Source organism: Ascaphus truei, chromosome 1 (genome assembly GCF_040206685.1).
Source record: "Ascaphus truei isolate aAscTru1 chromosome 1, aAscTru1.hap1, whole genome shotgun sequence".
NCBI classification, from domain to species: Eukaryota; Metazoa; Chordata; class Amphibia; order Anura; family Ascaphidae; genus Ascaphus; species Ascaphus truei.
In genome coordinates, this window is record NC_134483.1 from 544,125,557 (window position 1) to 544,147,581 (window position 22,025).

Consider the following 22,025-nt stretch of genomic DNA (forward strand, 5'->3'; position numbering starts at 1 on the left):
GTGCACCCCTGGACTATGTGACACTCCAACTCCGACTGAAACACCCCCAGGGAAAAGCAGTACCCGGTTAAGGGGTGTGGGCACCGCCAGCATTTCCGGGATCGGTGACCATGATGTTCCTGACGCTGCCTCTGCCATCTCTGCTCGTTTTACTTCTGTGTTTCCATATTAGGACACACCCACGAGGACTGCGTGGAACACATGGATGTGTGCATGTGTATGTGTGTCACGGCTGGTTAAACAGTCGTCTGCTCACGCGTGAGACATATATAATACGTGATTATTGTCTTACTGTTTGGTATCAGTATGCAGCAAAAACCCCTCCAACAAAAGCCCTCAATCTCCATCACGCATAATCTGAAATAAAAGACCTGCTCTCGTGTATGTTCTGTGGTGCATATCTTGTAAACATTGACTTGGCTTAGTATTATGTGTGTGTGGGGGAGGGAGAGACAGCTCCAGTGTGTGTCACTAATTAATCAGCATTGATTACAGAACTCATCATTTTAATGACCCAGCAGGCGAGTTTGCCTAACGATGTTGTCTCTGGCACTATGGTGTCAGTGCCAATAAATGAAATAAAGAGGATTGCTAGGCTGCCGCATTATATTTACATTCTAAAAACACCACACCTTCAGAATAAACACCTGCTCCCCTGCTCTGCCCTTTGCTTTGTCCCAATACCCAAAACACTAAGACAGAGTGCCATGATAAGGCCATGAAAATATTAAGTATTGGAATAAGCGAGCAAACAGTTAATTTGAGTTGCAAGGTCCATCTTACAAATACAAGAACTTGTTTTATATGCCAGGTCAAGCCCACTTCCAGGCCTACATGTTATGTATTTTTCTAGAAGTGTGGCTATCTGGGGCTAACACCTGGTTTGGACAATTCTTCCTGGCAGTGGACATAAGCAAAAACCCTCCCTAGAGTGACTTTAAAGAGACACCTTTGTGTTCTGGAGAATGCCAGAGGGTGTGGCCAGGAACACAGTCAATGTTTATGTGAATTTACTAAATATGAAATCTCATGGGTCCGACAACGATTCACGAGAATTGCAAATATATCACTGTAACATTTGCAATCAGAAGAATTAAATGATTACAGTATTCTAGGAATAACATTAATTAGATTATAAGGTATTTCCTATATTCCGGCACCTTTTAATTAAAAAACAAAACACCAGGCCCAGCATACAGCAATGGGCACTGCTTGTGCACCTACATTTGCCAACTTGTACCTGGGCTGGTGGGAAGTTACTACAATATTTTCTGTGGGTCATTCTATGTATACTGAGCACATTTTCTTTTGGCTCAGGTACGTTGACAACATTCTACTCATTTGGAATGGACCTGAAGCTCTTTTCAACGAATGTGAGTATAAACTAAATGACAATTCCTTGAATGTAAAACTTACCACAGATTTTAGTATCAATGAAATTTCATTTATGGATTTAAAAATCTTGAAAGATAAGAACAATGCCATAAAGACTACAATGTACAGAAAAAGCCCGGCAACGAACGGCCTACTCTTGGCCCAAAGTTAACATCCTGGCTCTCTGATATCAGGTATCCTCACTGGACAATATCTTAGATTAAGGAGGAACTGCCCACAAAAAAGCTGATCATAAATGAAAGCCAATGATCTTAGAGATCGTTTTCTCAATCTGGGGTTTCCTCTAAAGACCTTGAAAAGATCTTACAAGTGAGCTTTGCTTGGCGACCGGGAATCTTTACTCACGGACAAGTGAAAGACCGAGCCGCAATAGATCTGTTGCCTAGGCACTTGCAATCGTTGCTGTCAACACATCAAATCCATCTTTTCTAAACACTGGCATGAAGACTTGGCCAAGGTGTTGCATGACACTGCTAGTATCACCAGTAGAAGGTAACAAAGCATTAGGGACATCCTGGTTCACAGCCATTTCTTATGGAAATCTACAACCGGCTGGCTCAGATCAACACTCAAAGGGTCCTTCAGGTGCAATAAAAAAGCGTGTAAACATATGTTACCAACTAAGCAGTTCACTAACAGTGACAAAACAAAATCATACATGATAAAACACTTTATGAACTGTAGAACTAAAAATGTTATCTACCTTATCACCTCTAAATATGGCCTCAGATATGTGGGCAAAACCATCAGAGAACTGCACAGACGTGTGATAGAGCACATCAGTTCCATTCTTAATGAACAAGATACACCAGTGACCAGGCACGTCAGCCAACCACACAAAGGGGATATCCGTTATCTCCCGTTTTCAGGAATAGACCATCTGTCAAGTACTATGAGAGGAGGGGACATGGATAACTGGTTACTGAGAAAAGAGTCGGAATGGACTTACCATCTTAAAACTCTAAACCAACATGAACTCAATATAAGAACATAGTACTGAGACTATTAACATAAAACAATCTAAGAGTGAAACTACATAATCTTCGTATGATAATATGTAGCGAGACCCCAGTCACTAAAGGATTCAATACAAAAACACTGGATGGTGCTCAAAACACTCCCTAAGCCAAATAAAATAAAAATAAATAGTGAAGGTGAATAAATAAATACCAAATAAAAGTGAATAAAGTGTATATAAGAGGCAAAAAAAATCACACTCAACCCTTAAAAGACTGTTTCCAAATCTCTCAACCGAATATCCTCCAAACATCAGGGGAGCGTAGAAAAATTGCCATGAAATAAAGAAAATAACATAGTGCAATATTGCCAAATGTATATAGAAAGTGAATTAAAGGCTATAAATTTCCTACTCACATTGGAGCAGGAATAATAGGCAACGATCCAACCAGTGTCTTGATGGTAACTGGAGGTAGTGATGCAAAAGGTCTTGAATCTCAGAGACAAGAAAAAAGAAGAACCATGGTGCAGACCAACTAAAATAGTTATATTGGAACAATACACTCATAAATGGAGGCTTACAATAAGTCAGAGGTAAGAAGGCAGGGTATAGCAAGTTCTTGTGCTATGCAAATCAAGCAGCGGTGAGGTCGCGACTTACTCTCCGCTTTAAAGGGCTTACCCTGACCGGGACCTTGTCCCGGGAGTCCTGGACTGAGATTCGGTAGAAAATCATGACCAATATCTCGCCCTGATTGTCCTGGAACTGATTTCGGCAAGAAATCCTGACCGCTATGTTCTAAAATGAGAACTTGGACCTTGCGTCTGACTTAGTCTCTGCAGACTTTCCTAGCTCCAAACGAAGCCGGTTGCTCTGCTATTTGTAACAGAGCAACTTTGAAAAGCCCGCCATCGCGTCATCGACAGAAGTCACCAGATGGTCTGGTTCTGTGACTCGGTCATCTCCTTACATACACTCCACTAAGCTATCCTTATTATGGAGGTAGGAAGAGTGACCAATCAGAGCGTGCAAACTCTGTCCCACTAGCCAATAGAAACAGGTGCTCATCTGTTGGCTGACATCAGAGGAGGAGAAGTGCCAAGCCAGCTCGAAAAGCCAGGTGAGCGAGAAATAGGATTTATCCCATGGGAGAAGCACCAACAAGCTGTATCTCCCCCTGATAACTCATTGCCACCCGCTCGGCAGGCTCCACCAAGTCCGGCAGATACAAAAGGTGTCCCCACAGGGTGACCTTTGTTCTCCGGATATGGCCATTCGCCCTTCCTTTGCCCACCAAACGATCTTCTCATCTCTTGACATCCTCTCCTCTGTGAACAACGGACTCTATACAGACATGCTGGCATCTATGCAGATGCACTGGCTGACTGTTTAGAGCCTTATTATAACAAATCTATAGAACATTACAAAGTACACTTTAATAAAGTATGGATCTGGGGAATCTTATACTTATAAGAGGAATGGGTTTGGGATATTTGGGTTCGAAATTTAGGAGTCTGGGGGACACTAGGTTGCCCCGGTGTAATTCACCCCGTGTACCGGCAAATCATGCCTGGGATGCAGAACTCATCAAGGCTAATTATACTCTGTGTTTGTGTGTAAAATGTGTTCTTTATGCAATTTCACCCATAAAAAATAAAACTGGGTTTTAATTTCAACCGAATCAATCTACTGTAGGATTTAACATTCATTAAATATCCTGCCTCTCACTAATTGATTTTGGTCACATTGGCCCTTGAAGGACTTCTTCCACTATAAGTATACAGGGTAACGATGGCCATGTCAGAACTTTAGGAGACCTCCGGAGGAAAATCCCCGCCCCGAGTTGTTGGAAATAGAATTGGAACCTGTATACCACGGGCATCCTAATGGAATGTCTGGGATTCATTGTGGGGATCATGCCTGGTAACACTGTTGGGTTGTTGAATATTTGAATGAGGTTTGTGTCTATACATGTGCATTATTGTTACCTGTTAGTGAACTCCTCTGTGTTCGGGATTTTTTGATCTCTAGGTACAGATACGCATGAAAGGCCACGCCTTCTTCTGAAATATTTTGGAATTTTGTATTCACAGAATGAGGCGAGACATATTTGTGTATCTTTTGTGTGACTAATGATTCTCTGCAGTATATTGTTGTCTTGCTTTGTACAGTATGTGTTTATCAATATGACTTTATTCAACAGTGATGCCCTTGGGATCCCTTTCAAAGGAAAACCGTTTATTAGAAATACCGTTGTCATAATATTTATTTTATAGTTTTAAAAAAAAACCTGGTTTTGCTTTTCTTGTAAAATGTACATTAGACGTGTTTTTTTAGATGTTTCTAAATGAAGATACCACCCGGCGATACACTGTATTAATTTATACTGTATATCCAAGATAACATCTGCTTTCTTTTCTCTTAACAGAAGTGCACTGTGATTGCAGGCAGTACGGAATGTCGACAGCCGTCTTTATTCTATTTTCAGACAAACCGTGTTTATCGAACAATATTAACTGTGAAAATAATAGAGAGAAAAAAGATTTTTTAATTGTGTTTTATATATATATACATAAATATTTTAAATTCAATCTTAAATGTTAACATTAACACAACTTCCACGTGAATAATATATATATATATATATATATATATCAGAAAGGCGGGGTTGCAGACGTGCCTAAGACATGCAGATGAGCATACAGTTGTATTTGCATATATATATATATATATATATATATATATATAAATATATATATATATATATATATAGAAAAAAGAGAAAAGAAGCGCCCGATCCTTGTGTAAAATCAGATATGAATTTTAATACATCACGGATAAGACAAATGCACACTTACAATTTGTCTGATAAAATCAGGCATATTATGGGACCAGCCCATGCACCAACTGAAGACTCCACGATCACCTCTGTGTAAACTGAAGTCCTTTAGAATGCTGGATCCTGTGTCTGTATCAGCCGCTGTCCCAGAGATAAGGGAATCTTTACTTTCCTTTGCTGCTGGTTAGTTGTAGCGTGCGGCCGCCATTCACCTCTCTCGTGGAGCACTGGGATCCGGAAGGGACTTCACACACGTCTCTGCGTCCTCACGTTGGTAGCTAGGAGCTGCTCGACCACCGTAGGTTCACTGCCACATATCCCTACGCGTTTCTTCCGTCCTTGCGGATTTCATCAGGGGATGGATACCACACTGAACTGCCTGGTGTTAAATAGTCCCTTTGACCAATGCCTAATGTTTTTTTCACAGCTGTATTCAGTTCAATGGGCAATGTTTAAGCTAATTTAAACCTGGTGCAACGATTTTCATCTACAAATGAGTAAAATAAAGAATAATCAATTCACATATAAACATCTTTGAAATAAAAACAAATACATAATCTAATATATGATAAATTGGAACATATATATCTAAATACTGAAAATAAATTGCTTAATAATATTTACCAACAAAAGCTAATATTACATAATAAATAATATAACCTATTGCACCTAATCAAATTAAAAACGAATAAAAAGAAAACATAATAATTAGTAAATTAACCATATATGTAAAATCAATAAAACTCATGTTATATAATAGCCCTTGTTAAAAAAATTCAAACATTGAATGCTTTAAGAGGACAACCTAATATGAATTGTTTTGTTGAATCATACTAGCCCAAATGTATGGCTAGTTACAACTCATACTATTAGAGATAATCCATGTAATAGGAACATTATAGAATGTTAATTTTAGCTTGTTTTGGAGAGTAGATGGAAGTTAATACTCTCCGTGTATACTGCAAAGGAAGAGATGAAATGACAATCGTGTTAATGCTGTGATGTTTCATTTATGTAAGTGTTGAGACCTTATATCTGTTATTGTATTATCGTTAATCAAATGATAGAATAGGAAAATAAATTTCACATAAATAATTGACCTCATATTATTATATAATCATTATTTATAATTGTACTAACCCCAATACGATTGATTGTATGATTGGAGATAAGGATACCACTGTTCCCACTTACGGTCAACACTGGTCTCCTGGATGGAAATACTAAAGTGACATAAATATTTGAATGATGTATGAATATTCAGAACAAACTCCCTATTTGTATGGGGAATTGGAGATTACGATGGATAGAGCCCACGTAACAAATGAAGAAAGATGAACCAAGAAGCAGCAATACGTGCGACGTAACATCGCTATATACATGCATTAAACACAATAAAGGTCTTGAAGCAGTCAAGCATTTTCTTCACTTGGATAGTAATTTAGGCAACACACAGTCCACATTTATTTTACAGGCAATTTCATTCATATTAGAGCACAATTATTTTCTTTTTGAGGACACATATTATTTGCAGATCTGTGGGACGGCCATGGGCACGAGATTTGCCCCCAGCTATGCTAACCTCTACATGGGTTTGTGGGAGGAACTCAATGTGTGGGGTGATGCGGATCTGGGGGCGAGTCTCGTGTACTATGGCCGTTACATAGATGATTTAATCTTAATTTGGGATGGCGAATTGGAACATTTAGAACAAAAACTATTATCATTCAATCAAAATGGCATGGATCTAAAATTCACATTTAACACCAACAAAAATAGTATAGTGTTTTTGGATCTTGTATTGGAGGCCAGTCCTGGTGGTGACATCATTATGAAAACTCACTTTAAAAGAGTTGCAACAAATAGCTATTTACATAACAATAGCAATCATTATAAAAGATGGCTTGCCAACATCCCCAGGGGCCAGTTCCTCAGAATTAGGAGGAATTGTTCCTTACACTCTGACTATCTGGCCCAGGGGGAATTACTGTTATCAAGGTTTTTAGCCAAGGGGTACAATAGACATACCATACTGGAAACATTTCGACAAGTCAGTCTGTTAGACCGTCAAACCTTACTTAACAAATCTAATAGGGAGGAACAGAAAACGGTTGAATCTAAAGATAGATTCAAGTCACCACTATTCATTACGACTTATAACAATTCAGTAAGAGGTATCACAACAATTCTTAACAAACATTGGAAAATATTACTAAATGACCCTATAATTGGGAATAACTTACCAACACATATCCCAATTGTATATAAAAAAGCCAGGAATTTAAAGACCATGTTGGCTCCAAGTCGCCTGAAACTAATTATTGATCTCCCCATTAGTAGACCAATAACAAATGGAAATTTCACTTGTGGTAGAAGTAGATGCTTAACTTGTAAATACATGTGTGAGACTGACCAAATTAAGTCTCATCACAATAAATCTATACATAAAATCAAAAGTCATATGGACTGTCTATCTTCCTTTGTTATATATGTACTGCTGCGACACACTTTATTCGAGCAAATACCCAGTATGTACCTGGCAGATACCTGGAATGCGCCGCTCCTCACCTCTGACAAGCCCCGTTGCATTTGCCTTCCCAGCCTGGGTTCATGCCTGGCTAATGGGCGGCTGATCTGTTAAATGATAATGATTAGGATTTAATAGGCTGCAATGCTTCGCGTGTCTACCAGATGGCATAAATTCATGAATTGTAATGCAGTATATATATATACTGTGCAGTATTGCAGCCAGCGGGAATAAAATGCTTCAATCCCTGCCTGGAAAATAACTCAATGCACTCGGGCAGAAAACAGTCACAAACCTCAATACACCCGGGTATACCCGAATTCGTGGGACTAGCCGAGCTCGAATAAAGTGTGTCGCCAGTGTAATCACATGTCTATGTGGATACCAATACGTGGGGAGAACCACACGAACTCTAAGTACAAGATTCCTGGAACACAGACGAAACATCATACATGGCATTACAACTCATAACCTGTCTAGGCATTTCCTGGACAAACATAATAAGGATCCATCCTCTTTAAGAGTCTTGTGCTTGGAACATGTTCCCCTAACTGTACTAAGTGGTGACAGAGTTAAGAAACTGAATTTAAGGGAGACCTACAGGATATATATGTTAGAAACGTTGAGTCCAGTAGGTCTCAATGACTGTATCGACACAAGCACCATTGTTTAATGTATCTCGTGTTTTCACTATTGGGTTCTCGGAGGTCTGGGTTGAGCATGTTTATCGTGCTTCCTTTGGGTTCCCGGTCGGTGTAGGCAATGAGAGACCACTGGTCTGAATTGTATTTATCACAATTACACAAACACTACATAAACATTATCAAATTCCATTAAAAGTTTTTACACTTTAATAATACACCGATTATTTAATAATAATTAAAACACATTTTAGGTTTGCACTATATCACTTAATACACACATATTCAAATAGAATCATGTGAATCAATTTTTATTGATTTTTTGTTTATGTTTAATTAACATTATTATCGCACAGTACACATAATTTCTATATTTAATCAATTAATAATTCACCTATTTTTCACAATAAACTCTGGATTGCTGCTTCTTGGTTCATCTTTCTTCATTTGTTACGTGGGCTCTATCCATCGTAATCTCCAATTCCCCATACAAATAGGGAGTTTGTTCTGAATATTCATACATCATTCAAATATTTATGTCACTTTAGTATTTCCATCCAGGAGACCAGTGTGGACCGTAAGTGGGAACAGTGGTATCCTTATCTCCAATCGTACAATCAATCGTATTGGGGTTAGTACAATTATAAATAATGATTATATAATAATATGAGGTCAATTATTTATGTGAAATTTATTTTCCTATTCTATCATTTGATTAACGATAATACAATAACAGATATAAGGTCTCAACACTTACATAAATGAAACATCACAGCATTAACACGATTGTCATTTCATCTCTTCCTTTGCAGTATACACGGAGAGTATTAACTTCCATCTACTCTCCAAAACAAGCTTAAATTAACATTCTATAATGTTCCTATTACATGGATTATCTCTAATAGTATGAGTTGTAACTAGCCATACATTTGGGCTAGTATGATTCAACAAAACAATTCATACTAGGTTGTCCTCTTAAAGCATTCAATGTTTGAATTTTTTTAACAAGGGCTATTATATAACATGAGTTTTATTAATTTTACATATATGGTTAATTTACTAATTATTATGTTTTCTTTTTATTCGTTTTTAATTTGATTAGGTGAAATAGGTTATATTATTTATTATGTAATATTAGCTTTTGTTGGTAAATATTATTAAGCAATTTATTTTCAGTATTTAGATATATATGTTCCAATTTATCATATATTAGATTATGTATTTGTTTTTATTTCAAAGATGTTTATATGTGAATTGATTATTCTTTATTTTACTCATTTATTGATGAAAATCGTTGCACCAGGTTTAAATTAGCTTAAACATTGCCCATTGAACTGAATACAGCTGTGAAAAAAACATTAGGCATTGGTCAAAGGGACTATTTAACACCAGGCAGTTCAGTGTGGTATCCATCCCCTGATGAAATCCGCAAGGACGGAAGAAACGCGTAGGGATATGTGGCAGTGAACCTACGGTGGTCGAGCAGCTCCTAGCTACCAACGTGAGGATGCAGAGACGTGTGTGAAGTCCCTTCCGGATCCCAGTGCTCCACGAGAGAGGTGAATGGCGGCCGCACGCTACAACTAACCAGCAGCAAAGGAAAGTAAAGATTCCCTTATCTCTGGGACAGCGGCTGATACAGACACAAGATCCAGCATTCTAAAGGACTTCAGATTACACAGAGGTGATCGTGGAGTCTTCAGTTGGTGCATGGGTTGGTCCCATAATATGCCTGATTTTATCAGACAAATTGTAAGTGTGCATTTGTCTTATCCGTGATGTATTAAAATTCATATCTGATTTTACACAAGGATCGGGCGCTTCTTTTCTCTTTTTTCTAAATAGGTGCTGTGGGAGTTCGGTGAACCCAATAAGAAGCAGCCTGTAGTTTTGTGAATCATATATCATGAACAATTTGAGGACTTAAGTATTTTTTGTGATCATTTACAATTGGTTTAATAATTATTTTTTCATTTTCAATACTCATTTTTTTGGTCCACTATTGTTATGACTTCAACTTTATTTATAATTAAGGTTAGGTTGGACCTTACATATTTATAGTTATTTTTGTGAATTTCTAAGAAATTCTTTTGTTTTCTATTTTTGATAGTTTTTGATCCATTTTTTGTCCATTTTTTTTTCTTTTTCTTTTTTGAACTTTATGCATACTTTTTCTTTTTAACACTTTTTTATATATTTTTATAATATTACAATTGGGCATATAATACGGCTCGTGCCATTTTTTAGATTGTTTTTTATATTGATATTTATCTGTTTGAACTCAATTTATCCACCTGGTGCAAACTCCTACCACATTTATCAGCACTGCAGCAATTTTGGTGTATTTGGTAAAGGGCGCTGTCTATAATTCTGTTACTTTGATATATATATATATATATATATATATATATATATATATATATATATATATATATACAGTATATGTACAGTACAGTACATATATATATATATATATATATATATATATATATATATATATATATATGTAACGGGTATTCCCTGTGAGTACAGACGCTACTACCTGCTGTGTATACCTGTGTGGCTCTCAGTAGTTTAAGCTTCCGCTCGGGGAGCCTGGGGTACATACATATAACACAATCTTGTGGTGCAACGCCTCCACCTGCGAGGGCTCCCGCCAGATGAGGAGTGGTTCCTCGCAGGACAAATATATATATCACACACACCGCATGTAAAATAACCAATGACTTTACTGTAGCAATACTTATTCTTATATCAACAGGTGTCCCTCTCTAGAGGAGACACTAACTACTGCGTCTTGCAGGACGCTCCCACCTACACCGGGTGATCCCACCCCGTGTCCAATAACCCCGTACAATATGTCCCGCACCCTTAAAGTGAGATGATATGTGTGACTGCACAGCCACTGGTCCCGTGTGAGTATAATGTAGGATAGTTGGTGCACTTGGTGATAGTTACCTGCCAAGCACTCAAGTGCCCGGGCCTGCCAAGGAGCTTCACAAAGGATCCGACGACTGCCGAATACAGGAACTACCGTCCGGGGCGATCCCACCCGGATGGCTACTGCAGCGGCAGTGGAGGTGTGAGCCCAAACCTCTAGATGGACGCGCAGCGTCCGCTGTGTCCCTAACTGACGCTGAATAGTAAAGGGCAGAGTCCCTAACCTGGGGCCTGTCCCTGCAACACTCAATGCTACTGGTGGCTCAGGGCTATCTGGGGCCCAGGGGGCTGCTGGCCTAGTGCAGGGAGTCACTGACTCCTGCACCCTACCTCTTTCCCCTAGCTGCTCCTGACGCCGACTAATGTGCCCCAAACCCCACGAAAAGTATCTATTCTCCTCTGCAGGGAGATGCTGTAGCCCTATTGGCTCCCTGGGGTCATGTGGGGCGCTCCTGAGGCTCATGGGAGATGTAGTCCCTTCTGTGAGCCCTCTCCTGATTGGCCATGCCGTTCGCGCGATCACTGAGCATGTGTGAGTGTCTGTGGGCCTCCCGGCGCTTGGCTCTCACTGCGCATGCACAACGCAACTGGCAATGGCGGCGACCTGCACCGAGAGCCGCCGGTAGCTCCGCAACGCGACCGCGGCCCTAGCAACGGGCCGCACACATCCCCGGCGACCGGCCGCATTCCAGAAAGAGGCGCGCTATGCTCGCAAACGCCCCCGCACCTCTCCAAGAGCGGCTGCTGTGAGTGGGGGGGGGGGGGGTGCGCACTGAAATGGGGTCCTGGCTACATCCTCCCCCTGGTAAAAACCCCAATGTCCTCGCTTGGGACACAACTCAACCATGTACAGAAATTATATAATAAAAATGCAGTTCAATAAATAACTTAGAACATTCGCATTGACTTTATACGATGTTGCACAATTCTGTGAGCGAAACCCAGTGATTCAGTGTGGCGCTAAAACACAGTGATAGTGATATTTAAATAATATTAAATGATATATTGTGTAACTGAAAGAAACTCTCAACCTTCCAGGGAATATACACTGATTCCCTCACAAAACGTATGAATCCAGGACAGGAAGGGAGCAGGATCATCAGGAACACCCAGAAAAAAACATACAATAACAAATCATAGTGTAGTACTTATGGACAATTGTGGGTCAGAATTCAAGAAGAAACTTGGCTCTTACGAATCGCCTACTTACAAGAAGCAGGATAAAAAACAGCGTTTTTGTATGTAAAGTTGAATAATATATTCCTCCGCCTAAGATAGCAGCATACAGCAGTCACTGATGATAGTAAGCTGGATAGTGTGATCGCCGGGGCTTTCGCTCTCACAAACCAGCAACCGCATTCATACAGAGAGAAGAGGGAAACATAGTGTGTACCAGGTAACACTAAACATTTATAGAAGAAGCATAGAAATGTGTACTCACAATGCAACGTGTGAGCACATTCACATAAAGGTTTCTTTGAATATCAGGCAGCTACACGAACGGCTTGGCAGTTGGAAATGTCCTCCACTCCACTCAGAAATCCCCTCCTCGAGGGTGCCCCCTCGTCCGGATAGATGGCGTCTGACGTCACTTCCTGGCCTTGGAGTGACGCCTTTTCCGGTAAGGACGGGAAGATCAGGGGGTATGGAAGACTCGCCGAGCCGCAGCAGCAGTGCCTCTGGGGTTGGAGCAGGCTATCAGACCGTCAGTGTATGATGCAGCTGTACTCTGTCTCCTTCCTTAGCTTGGCTCAACGCGTTTCACTGCATCCGCAGCTTCCTCAGGAACAATAATCATGTCCCCTAATGGGTGTTACTTAAATAGCATCATCAATTGAGATACTAATTGAAAACACATTTAATTAATTTACACACAGATTCTCCCACAAGGGTACACAATTCTGTGGCCAAAAATATCGACGCATAAAATACATATAATAAATTTAATTTTAATCACTCTATATTAAGAGGTACTAGAAATAAAAACATAATTAAAAACTATGATTAAAAAACTATGATCATAATAAGACTCAAGTTGATAGTAATTAAATGGAGAGGATCCATATGCATACACAGGGGGAAAAAAAAGAGAGAAAGGACATTGATTAGTTAAAGGGACATAGGTATAAAATAGACCAGCATGAGTTAATATAAAAGAATAAAAAATACAGATTAAATATGTGAATTATATCAAAATAGCCAAAGTGCATAGTGCAATAAATAGAGTGCAATAATTAGAGGAAAGGTGCAATCTCAAAATCCACATTAAGACCATTTGGCGTCAAAGTGTTGAGTTTATGTACCCAGTACATTTCCCTTTTACTTAGGTCTAAATTTCTGTCTCTACCTCTCCAATGTTGTGCCACATGTTCTATAGCAGTAAATTTTAATCCTGCTACATTGGAGTTGTGGAATATGGAAAAATGTTTGGATACATTATGGGTCTGAACACTTCGTCTAATATTACTCAAATGCTCTATGATACGTGTCTTAATTGCTCGTGTTGTTTTACCCACATATTGTAGCCCACATGGGCATTCAAGAAGGTAAATGATGTGGTTTGAATTACAATTCATGTATTGTTTTATGTTATATTCCTCATTTCTGTTGTTACTCTTAAATTTCTTTTTTTCTTGGTTTTTATGTCTACAGGCGGTGCATGAACTACACCCATAGAATCCTTCTAATTTTTGAAGCCATCCATTTTTATTTTTATTTGATTCAACCATTTTAATTGCACTTGGTGCTATCATCCCCTTCAGGTTTCTAGCTTTTTTAAAAATCACCTTGGGGTGTTGTGGCATATTATCCTTCAGAATTGGGTCATTTAATAAAACATGCCAATGTTTGTTGACTATTTTCTTGATATTGTTTGATTCTTTATTAAAAGAAGTTAAGAATGCTGTGTCAAAATTTGTGTTTAAAACTTTCTCTTTTTTATTTGGTATTATTAGATCCTTTCTATCTAGACAGTTAGCCTTTTCAAATGCAACGTCCAGGAGTTCTGGATTGTACTGTTTTTCAACAAAGCGTTCTTTTAGTATATTGCACTGATCATTAAATACCAATGTATCAGTGCAATTACGGCGCATCCTCCTGAACTGATTATAAGGGACATTGTCCATCCATAAATTCTGGTGGCAGCTTGTACGTAAGATGTAGTTATTGCTGTCCACTTCCTTAAAGTAGGACCTAGTTTTTAGAATGCCATTCTCTATATAAATATTGAGATCTAAGAAATTAAGGGAACTTGTACTAGTAGCAGAGGTAAATTGCAGGTTATAATTATTTGTATTTATACCTGACAAAAAGGCGTCCAAACTTTCCTGACTGCCTTGCCAAATCAAAATCACATCATCGATGTAGCGCCGCCAAAGGACAAGGTCCGCCCCCAGTACGCCACCGGGCCATATGTGCTGTTCCTCCCAGAGTCCCATAAAGAGATTGGCATAACTGGGAGCAAACCTCGTACCCATGGCGGTACCACATCTCTGAATGTAAAAGTTGTTATCAAACCAAAAATAATTTTTGTCAAGTATAAAACAAATGCTATCAAGAATGAATTGTATTTGCTGTTCATTCATATCTGGATCTTGTTTAAGAAAGAAGCTCACTGCTTCACAGCCCAAATTTTTCTCTATAGACGTATAGAGAGACGCAACATCTATAGTGGCCATGATGAACTCATTCTTCCATGTTACGCTCTCTAATAAATGCAATACGTCTGCAGTGTCCTTCAGGTGCGATTTGAGTGTCTTCACATGATCTTGGAGGAAAGTATCAATATAAGCTGACAAATTTGATGTCAGAGAGTTAATCCCGGAGATTATCGGTCTCCCGGGAGGTTGCGTCAAACTCTTGTGGACCTTAGGCAGTGTATATAATATTGGCAATTGGGGGTGTTCTTTAAACAAGAAATTATATTCGCCTTCATTTAATATACCCAATTCCTTACCACGATCCAAAAGTGTTTTTAAATCATTTGTAAAGGTAGCAGTAGGATTATATTTTAGAATTTCATAAGTCTTTTTGTCTCCTAAAAGACGGTGGGCCTCTTTTAGATAGTCATCTCTATTTTGGATGACTATCCCTCCTCCTTTATCAGCCTGTTTAATAACTATGTTGGTATTATTTGTTATTTCTTCTAGGGCATCCCTCTCTTCCTTATTCAAATTATTTCTCATTTGTGATTTGTTGTTTTTCTTTGAGAGCTCTTCAAAATCTTTGACAATTAGGTTATAAAAAACCTCAATATGATTCCCTTTACAGTAAGTAGGATTAAAGGTCGATTTATTTTTAAGAGTGGTATGCTTAAATTTGTCATTTTCTATTTCAACAATTTGAGTGGAGCGGAGGACATTTCCAACTGCCAAGCCGTGTATGTAGCTGCCTGATATCCAAGAAACCTTTATGTGAATGTGCTCACACGTTGCATTGTGAGTACACATTTCTATGCTTCTTCTATAAATTTTTAGTGTTACCTGGTACACACTATGTTTCCCTCTTCTCTCTGTATGAATGCGGTTGCTGGTTTGTGAGAGCGAAAGCCCCGGCGATCACACTATCCAGCTTACTATCATCGGTGACTGCTGTATGCTGCTATCTTAGGCGGAGGAATATATTATTCAACTTTACATACAAAAACGCTGTTTTTTATCCTGCTTCTTGTAAGTAGGCGATTCGTAAGAGCCAAGTTTCTTCTTGAATTCTGACCCACAATTGTCCATAAGTACTACACTATGATTTGTTATTGTATGTTTTTTTCTGGGTGTTCCTGATGATCCTGCTCCCTTCCTGTCCTGGATTCATACAATTCTGTGAGCATCACAATCACAGATTGGATTTTGCTCCGAGACCTCTGCTGAGCCTCATAATGGGGTGCCCCAATTTGATCATAGGTTACCCGATTTGGAGGGTACCTGACTCTTTGGCTCCTACGAGCTGTTCTTCAGCAACTCCCTTTGGGGAGTAATAAGTACAGTCCTGAGGCTCAGCCTCTTCCCTTGAGGGGAGAAATGTCTCTGAACAGTCTCTGTTGGGTACAAAGCTCGGGCTCTGTGGATCCAAAGCCTGGCCTGTTGGTGCCACCTTAGTAGGCGTTGGCCTACAGGGCCTTTACCCGTAGCTCCTCCGGGAGATGCCCCTTCTGTGGAATAGTCCCTTGGAGAGGGTCCTTCCATAGGGTCTTCAGGAGTTTCAGAGTGGGTTTCGTTATTTACTGTCTCTTGACCCAGCTCTGATAAGTCGGACTCACCGTTGAGCGGTGTGGCCCGTATTTCTTCTTCGTCGTCTCCCACTTGGGGGATGGGGAGAAGGTGATTACGATGCCAAACCTTTACCCGGCCATCAGTGTCTTTGATGCGATAGACTGGGAGGCCGGGCATCTGTGACTCTACTTCATATACACCGTCTCTCCACCGGTCCGCCAGTTTATGTTTTCCGGGGACTCCCAGATTACGAAGCAACACAGCGTCCCCAGGACGTAGCTCCCGATACTTGACTTAATTGTCATATCGTCTCTTATTGCCAGCATTCAGTTTAGCTGTAGACTTCTCAGCCTGTTGGTAAGCTTGCTGCAAACTGTCCTTTAGCCTTTGCACATACTTGAAATGGGTAGCATTGTGTATCCCATCCGTTGATACTCGAAGACGCACATCTACTGGGAGTCTTGCCTCCCGCCCAAACATAAGGAAGTATGGGGAGAATCCAGTGGACTCATGGCGAGTACAGTTGTACGCGTGTACCAAAGCTTCTACGTGACGACTCCATTCCGTTTTCTGCGCACCCTTCAGGGTTCCGAGCATGTCCAACAAGGTGATTTGGCGATGTTCAGCATTTTGAGTAATTCTCGGATCAGAGTGCTCTCAAAATCCCGCCCTTGGTCGGAGTGAAGTCGGTTTGGAAGACCGTAGTGAACGAAGAACTTCTCCCAAAGTATTTTTGCGACTGTGATGGCCTTCTGGTCTTTTGTGGGGAAGGCCTGCACATACCGGGTGTAATGGTCCGTGATGACCAGCACGTTACAGATTCTTCGGTCATCAGGTTCAATAAACAAAAAGTCCATACACACCAGGTCCATTGGACCAGAACTCTTGAGATGGACCATGGGTGCTGCTCTGGTAGGCAAAGTCTTGCATTGCACGCACCGGGAACAACGGCGGCAGTGTTGTTCCACCGCTTCCCGCATCTTAGGCCAGAAGAAACGGTCTCGGACTAACCCAAAAGTCTTCTCTACACCGAGGTGCCCATGCTCATCATGTAGAGACTTCAACACAATATATCTCAAGTTTTGGGGTAGAACCAGTTGTCGCCTATCAGGGTTGTTGTGATATTGGACTACCCTATAGAGCAAGCAATTGTCTATCTCAAACTTGTCCACCTCACGCATTAGCAATGCGATCAGGTCTCGGGGAGCACTTTTCAGAAGAGCGGGATTCTTTCTCTGAACAGCTTGCCGAATGATGCTGATTACTGGATCTCTTATTTGATAGTCCAGTAACTCTTTCCATCTTATGACTTTGTCATGGGTTATGTTCATTCCCTTGGGATCGCAGTAGATGGCGGGAATAGCCTGTGACTGGCATCCTAACGAATCTGCAACTCGTAGTTCGGAGAAGGCCACCTGATCATTGATGACGGCCGCTATGCTACACATTGCTCGCATCCCAGGCCCGGGGATCTCTTCCCATTCATCATCATCGGGGGTAGCACTTAATCCTGGTCATCGTGATAGAGCGTCAGCTCCAATGTTCAAAGGCCCCAGCTTGTACTTCAGAGAGAATCTGTAGTTACATAGGGTTGCCAGCCATCGGTGTCCTGCTGCATCCAACTTGGCGGAAGTATTGATGTACAGTACATGAGGGGATTGTTATCCGTCCTTACCTCAAACATAACACCATAGAGGTAATCATGAAGTTTCTCTGTGATCGCCCATTTGAGAGCCAGGAACTCTAGATTGTGAACAGGGTATTTCTGTTCACTGAGTGTCTGACTGCGGCTGATGTAGGCTACAGGCCGAAGACCCTCTGAGTGCTTCTGATGTAAGACAGCGCCCAGTCCATTGAGACTGGCATCCACATGCAGAATGTATGGTTGTTCTGGATCGGCATACGCAAGCACTGGTGCTTCAGTCAGGCTTTTCTTCAAGTTCAGGAAGGCCCGCTCACACTCGAACGTCCACATATTGCCAAACGGTTGACGGCCCGACGTGGCCTTCCTTCCGGTATCTTCAGAGTATATCTTCAACAGATTGTTCAGGGGTTTAGCTCGACTAGAGTACCCTTCCACGAAGTGACGGTAATACCCACAGAAACCCATGAATGATCTTATTTCCGTGACATTCTCGGGACGCGGCCAGTTCACTACCGCTTCTACTTTGGCTGGATCGGTAGCAATTCCTTGAGCAGACACGATGTGTCCCATGTAGGTCACCGAGGTGTGACAAAACCGACACTTGTCGAGGGATAACTTCAATCCTTCTTTTCCAAGACGGTCTATCACCTTCAGCAGCCTCTCTTCGTGCTCTTCCAGGGTCTTCCCGAAGACAATGATGTCGTCCAGGTAGACAAGACACTCCTGAGGGTTCATGTCCCCGAGTGGTTTCTCCATCAGTCGCTGGAAGGTAGCAGGAGCTCCACATATACCTTGGGGCATACGTGTAAATTGGTAGAAGCCCAGGGGGCAGACGAAGGCTGTCTTTTCCTGGTCCTCTTCACTCATAGGTACTTGGTAGTACCCAGATGGCAAGTCTAGCACACTAAGCCATTGGCTCCCGGTTAGAGCACTCAGGATTTCTTCAATGCGAGGAAGGTTGTATTGATCGGGTACCGTACGATTATTCAGAGTCCGATAATCGATGCACATCTTACAGATCCATTCTTCTTCCTTACCACCACTATGGGTGATGCATAAGGACTCCGAGACTCCGTCAATATCCCAGCGGTCTCCATTTCCTTCAGGACATTCCTTACATCGTCCACATCCCTGGGGGCGATGCGACAAGAGCTTTCACGGAACGGAGTGGCGTCACTCAACCTAATGGTGTGTTGGGCGCTGCGACTGCGGCCCACATCCATCTCGCTTGTGGAAAATACCGTCCTTCTTTCGTTCAGCTTAGCCGTCAGTCGATCCTTCCACTCAGTTGGCAGTGTCGAGTCTCCGAAGTTGAAATGCAGATCGACTAACTGCTCACCCACTGCAGCGGCATTCACCTGGGGCACTGTTTCTACCGAGCTGACAGGATATATGCTGCCCAAACTTTGTCCTGCATCAATGTCCATCGGGAATGGCGAGATATTTTGAACATACACGTAGGTTCGTAGAGGAATTTTGGTCGTCCACTCTCTCACTTCAGGTATTACCCTATACCCTCTCTGGGTCTCTTCCTCAGGGGTACTCTCCAGAGAGAACAGATGATCGGTCTCATCTCGGTCGGGATAACAGCACCAGACGGCCATGCGTTGCACTCCCCCTGGTAAAATGGTCGTCAGTCCGCACTGACGATTGTAGAGGTCCCCGTGAAGCTCTAAGGCATATACTCCATTGCACTCCTCTCTCAGTACAGGGTCAAGAAGTGGATTGGCCATTGGCAATTCATTGGTCTCTTTCAGGTAGGCTCTGATTACGGCTCGCACTATATCCGTATTTGTTCCCAAGATGACCGGGTACTGACACTGTCCTTGAGGCTTCGGGCATACCATTGCCTCCACGTGCATGGGATGTTTCTTACCGGTATTTAATTGCAGTATTTCTAGTTGAATTCTCACAATCCCATCAATGGGGTAATCTTCATTGCTCAACCCCCTCACCTTCATATGTTCCGCCGACCGCAGGGGACAGTGCTTAAGGTTGGTCGTAGAATGGTCGGTAGATTATGGTCACTTGGGACCCAGTGTCCAGTAAAGCAGAGGCATAGACTCCTTCTACTACCACATGCACGATGGCAGAGGGGCCTACCTGACAGTAACCATCCCCGGCCGGAATTCCATCGTCTGGGCTTAGGTCAGTAGGAGCTTCGGGAGGTGCAGGGGTGGCCTCGGATGTCTTGGCTTCTGTGGTCTGTATCCGACAGATCATGGACCTAGCCGAGCTTCCTTTACTGGGTGTTTTCTTTTCTTGGGTACCCCCATCCGGGCACTCTCTGGAGAAATGGCCTTTCTGTCCACAACCATAGCAGACGATATCTATAGGATCTAATCGTCTTGGGTAAGTGGGGGAGGATCTCCCCGATGTCCGGCCTTTCGTCGAGGGCGACTTGGGTGGCTCCTCTTCCTCTTTGACAGGTTTCTTGATCCGGCGAACAGAGGCTCCCGGGATGTCACTCGCAGGGGCCTGTATGCAGCTTGGTATAGGCTTCATGCCCTTTGACGATCCCCAAAATGGCCATGAAGGTAGGGGGAGGCACCTCCATTAGTGAGCACCTGATCATGATCACTATGTGATGCATGGGAATGGCCCCTCGGAGGAACTGCTTGCACCAGTATTCGTCTATCTCTGAGGCTAGGATGAGGCCGCAAGTTTGCAATTTCCACAGGACGACCTGGATTCCTTCTCCTTCTGTCGGAGACCGTAATATTTGAACTACAGCTCACTCTCCTCTTCATCTTTGCCATAGATCTGGACCAACAAGTCTACCATCTGATGAGCAGAGAGATCAGGGTCTTGGTCACGCTGTGCACTGACCATGGTGGTTGCTGGGGGTCAGAGGCTTTCCAGGATTCTCTGACGTCTGACCGGTTCAGAGCAGGGCCATTCATCGATCACCTTGAGGGTGTGTTCCTTCCAAGACTCGATGCTTTCCTCGCCTGCGGGGACAGGAACCATTCCTGAAAACGCCTTCAACTTCCTGTAATTTTGGGATTGGGTGGACGTAGTTATCGCTTCCACAAGCTGCGGGAATGTCACTCCTAGCATGGAGCCGCCACTGTCTGAGGAACTTGCGATCCCCGCTCCCTGACTGTTAGAGGTTGGGGTGAAGTTGTTCACTAACCGGTTAAGGACCGGTGATGTTGGCGGGCTACCGGCCCAGCTGGTGACCACTTGGCTAGCATCAGAAGAGAAGGTCACTCGGGGTAGAGATATGTCTGATCTGATGGGTGTACTGGCGGCCATATCTTTGTCTTCCCAACCCGCATGTCTGGTAAGGGAAGTTACGTGACTGGAAACGGTTCCAGGGTAAATTAGAGGGCAAAGTAAACAGGTAAAGATCAGTATCCATCTGCTCCGTGAAGAAATTGTAGGACTCACCAGCAAAGAAGTTAAAAACTAATTTATTAGACTACATAAAAAACAAAACAAAAAAAAGAGTACAAAGTACTCTCCCACGCGTTTCACGCCCACTATGGCGCTTTTTCAAGGAGTAGTGAGATGGGGGAGGTCCTGAGTATTTAACACACATCCCCGTCATAAAATACAGCTGTTTGAAATAATTAATTAATCTTGTCTTGCAGAAAGAATAGAAACAAGATACAGAGAGATGAGAAAAAGAAAAGGAGAGAAAAAGAAAAAAAGAGAATAAAGAAGATAAAGAAGAAAACCTTCCTGCAAAAGAACAGACCACAGGAATGACATATATAGCAATTAAAAAAAATGATGTAACACCTTATTGTTTACGTCTGAATAATGTTTATTGGTCAAGTTGATGTCATTATTTCAAATTGCCATCCTTTTACAGATATTAGCTTTAGTGATTGTTTAATATATTATTTGTTTATTTCATTTGATCTA